This window comes from Nicotiana sylvestris, chromosome 8 (genome assembly GCF_000393655.2).
Source record: "Nicotiana sylvestris chromosome 8, ASM39365v2, whole genome shotgun sequence".
In the NCBI taxonomy this organism is placed as follows: Eukaryota; Viridiplantae; Streptophyta; class Magnoliopsida; order Solanales; family Solanaceae; genus Nicotiana; species Nicotiana sylvestris.
The window spans coordinates 202764262-202769142 of record NC_091064.1 but is presented as its reverse complement, the minus strand read 5'-3'; positions in this window follow the sequence as shown (position 1 = coordinate 202769142).

Below are 4881 nucleotides of genomic sequence, written 5' to 3'. Positions count from 1 at the left end.
CCAAGGTCTCCGCACTCGAAATAACCCCGCATTGCGGTGGCCTGCTACCTTGATGGTTGACCCTGATGGCCTATAGACCCACTAAAAGAAGTTTGAATAGCTGGTGGATGGTAGGAACTCTCCGGCATAGCGCTGAAATAAGAATTAGAATAGCCCTGAGGACCTGAATACCCCCGGAGGAACCCTGAATAGCTAGTGGGCGATACGAGCTCTCTGGCATAGCGCTGAAATAAGGATGCGCTGGAGCACCCTGAGCAGGCGGTGGTGCCGAATATGGGGGAATGCTGGGCTGACCCCTCCCAAACTGACCTCTACCCCTAGCCGGGGCACCTCTGAACTCTCCGGAGAATCTAGCCCTTTTATCCTGCAACATTTGCTCTTTACCCCTCTGGCGATATCCCTGAATCCTGCGAGCAATCTCTACCACTAGCTGATACTCTGTACCCATCTTCACCTCTCGGGCCATGCCAGATCGAATACCGGGGTGTAGCCCCGCAATAAATCTCTGCATTCCATCTGCATCTGTGGGAAGTATCATGAGTACATGGCGAGAAAACTCAGAAAACCTCGCCTCATAATTGATCACTAACATCTGACCCTGCTCCAGATGCTCAAACTGATATCGTAGCTCTTCCCTCTCAGAGGGTGAAATGTACCTATCTAAGAATAACTGTGCGAAATGACCCCAAGTGATGGGAGGAGAACCTGCTGGCCTGCCTAGAACATAGGACTGCCACCATCTACGGGCCCTACCCTCAAGTTGAAAAGTAGTGAAGTCAACTCCATGCGACTCCAATATCCTCATATTGTGCAGTCTGTCCCTGCACCTATCTATGAAGTCATGGGCATCCTCATGACGCTCGCCCCCGAAGACCGGAGGGTGAAACCTAGTCCATCTATCCAATAACTTCTGTGGATCGCCATCCGCAGTTGGTCTGGGCTGGGGTGCCACTACAGCAACTGGCTGAGCCCCATCTGCGGGTAGTGTACATGGAGTTTGATACACTGCAGCTGCATATCCAAGAGCCTAAGCAGTAGGGTTCTGTGCTCCCCCTCCTGCCTGTGATGTAGCTGGATTCGCTGGAAATAAACCAACTTGAGTCATAGAATCCATGAACCGCAGCATACGACCCATGATCTCCTGGAATTTCGGTGTTGTCATAAAGTCTGTCGGGGTAGGCTCAGCTGCAGGCACCTCGCCCTGCTCCTCGATAATAGGATCTCCCGTAGGATCTGCTGGTGGTACCACTGGGATAACTTTGGGACGCCCTCGTCCCCTACCCCGGGTCGGTGCCCTCTCCTGGCCTCAGCCTCTAGCAACGGGGGGAGCAGCTCCTCCCAGGTCTGGAACATCATCCGTGTGTGTCCTCACCATCTGTAAGAGAATAGAAGAGGGAAATTTAGTATACCAACCATCGCACGATAGGAAATGAATAAAGAGTAGTTTTTTCGAACACCCTATAGCCTCTCGAAGATAAATACAGACGTTTCCGTACCGATCCGCAAGACTCTATTAGGTTTTCCCATGACTTGTGAGACCTACACAAACCTAGTGCTCTGATACCATGTTGTCACGACCAATTTCCATAATAGGTCATGATGGCGCCCAACACCGTTGTCAGGCCAGCCAATGCGAAAATATTAGTGAATTCTTATTTACTTACCAAAAGCGGTTATAACACTTTTCTTAATTTAACAATTTAAAATATGTGACGATAAGCAATATTTAATAATAATCATACAATCCAAAAGAACTGTCTACTAATATGTGTGCCAAGACCTGGTGTCACAAGTAGTGGACAACTAGTAGAATGTACAAAAGAATAAAACTATACTACTGTCTGAGATAGAATAGACAGCAAAAGTAAAGAAATACCCCATCAAGCTGCTCAACAGCATAGGAAGGGAGCAACTCACCGTGGAAGTCTCGGTCTATGAATTAGGGGGTGCACCAGTCTGATAGCCAGATATACCTGCCTCAGATCCTGTACAATTAAGTACAGAAGTGTAGCATGAGTACATAAATAATATGTACCCAGTAAGTATCTCGTCTAATCTCGAAGAAGTAGAGACGAGAGGTCGACATGACACTTACTAGGGTCAAGTAATATAATAAAGTGTTCTGCTAGGCATGGTAGTCACAAATAATCCACAGTTTATAGCAAGAGGTAATAAGTCATGTTCTTAACAATTTTACAGTTAACCGTATTCATTTGAAGTATTCAACAGAACAAGTCATGGATAAGATTTCACATATATATGTCATGCGCACATTATGCCGAGGTCAACAGCTCGATCCAACAGAAAAATAACTGTGCACTGCCAGAGGGTTGAATGGTGCGAATCATAGATGCATCTATTTCTACCAAGGCAATTGGCCCGATCCACAAATATCAATTAATATCAAGAAAACACATGAATGCGCATCTAATTCCAAGTAAATTCATACAAGTGTCCAACAAGTGTATATATTCGCTTATATTCCTTTTCAAGTCTCTAGCATACCCTAAGTGATCACATTAGCACGAACATATATGGAGAAATTCACAAATATAACATGATACGGGTCCTAGACTACCCGGACAATTCATATAATAGTAGCTACGCACAGATTTTCGTCACTTGGTGCGTACGTAGCCCCCGCATTTAGCAGAAAATTACTCAATTATTACACCTATGGGGACAATTCCCTCTTACAAGGTTAGAAAGGAGACTCACCTCGCTCCAAAGTGCACTTCCAATACTAATAACGAGCCCAAACCCTCAATTCGGAGCCGAGCTAGCCAAAACTAGTTAAATGAGGTAGGAACTAGTCAAAATAAACTCACAAGATCTAATTATAGCTATTTAAGCCATTTCCCAACCATTAATACAAGTTTCCTAAAATTCGACCCCGGGCCCATGTGCCCGGATTCCGAAAATTTCCGAAGGAATTTATTCTCTATAACCTAAGGATCAGTAATATATGATTTCTAATCCATTTCATAACCAATTTCGTGGAAAAATCTAAGTTTTATTAAAACTCTAGGTCTAGCTCTAACCCCCTTGATTTCTCCAAATCTTTAGATGTTAATCTACCCAAAACTCGAGTGTTAAACTTAGAAATAAGGGGGATGAACTTACCTCATGATGCTATGTGGAAATCTCTTCTCAAGAGCTCCAAAATCGCTCAATACACGTGTGCCAAATAGTAAAAAATGGCTGGACCTCGACTTAAATGAAGCTCACTGCTTCAACAGTTTCCGCATATGCGATCCCGTATCTGCGGAATTGGCTAAAAGGGTTGGGACCACTTCTGCGGTCTGGAAGCAGCATCTGCGTAGCCGCTTCTATGGATAGGGAGCCGCTTCTGCGGTTTGGCCTGGCCAGCTCTGGGCCGCATCTGCGAGGCTACGACCACTTCTGTGGTCTCGCACCTGCGGTCGACCAACCGCAGGTGCGGTTATGACAGAAGCAGATGCTTCAACACTTCTACAAATTCCCAACTTCACTCGAGCCTCGTCCGTTTGACGCTCGGGGCTCCCGGGCCTCGCCCGAACATACCGACAAGTCTGAAATCACGAGACGGACCTACTCGAACCTTCGGAACGCCCGAAACTACGCTAAAGCTAAGAATCACCCCCTAAAACCAAATGAATCAAACTTATGAACTTCAAGTTCTTAATTTTCCTCTAACGAGCCGAAACGTCCTAAAACTACTCGGATTGACACCAAATTTTGCGGGCAAGTTTTAAATGATATATCAGACCTATACCGAGCTCCGGAACCAACATACAAGCCCGATACCCATGGAATCACTCATTAATTAGTTTTCTTTTAAGTCCTTAGAATTTTAGATTAATAATTTCTGATAAAAATTCATTACTCGGGCTAGAGACCTCGGAATTTGATTCCGGGCATACGCCTAGGTCCCATATTTTCTTACAGACCCTCTGGAACCGTCAAATCACGAATCCGAGTCCGTTTGCTTAAAATGTTGACCAAAGTCAAACTTAGCCTTTTAAGAAAATGCTAAGGAATCAAATGGGTATATTTCACTCCAAACTCTTCCAAATCCCGAACCAACCATCCCCGCAAGTTGTAAATTAGTTAAAGCAAGCGCGGAAAGTTTTATTTAATGGAACAGGGTTCTAAAAGGCATAACGACCAGTCGGGTCGTTACACCTAGTAATTGTTGTTATTTTCTTTCTTGAAATTGACTCAGAGATTATACATTTTTGCATACTTGTTTAATGTAATTTATTGTATTCCTTGTACATGATATATATATATATATATATATATATATATATATATATATATATATATATATATATATATATATGTCACACTTATGTATGATATTTAGAGGCTTAGCTTGCTGGATTTTAAGACCAAAATCTTGTAACTTGAATTTGATAACTTGTGTGTTAATAACTCAAGTCTTGTAATATGCTGAATTTACACTTTGTCTTGTAAATATTTACAAAGGAGAAAACTAGCTTTTCTTTTTTGTATATGCCCGATAGTTTAAAATTTATGTACAACACAAACTTGCAGTGATGTTGAATGAAAGTATAAATTTGTTAGGATGTTGATTTAATGTGTTAACTATTCAAGAAGGGTTATAACACCTTATGTTGATATTTTGACATTGTATTTCATTTAAAATAAAATTATGAAGTGTATCTTCAAAGAAAAAAACATAATTGTACTTTGAACCATTTTTTTTGCATGGGCCTATTTTCGCTACTAAATTATGCTGAATATATATTTTTAACCAGTATCTTCTTAATATTGTAAGTAGTAAATTAGATTTGTTTCGTAAGTAACACCCTTCAAAAGGAGTTGCTACACTTTTCTCAAGACTTAGATAAATTTTTATAGATTGCAATACTTATT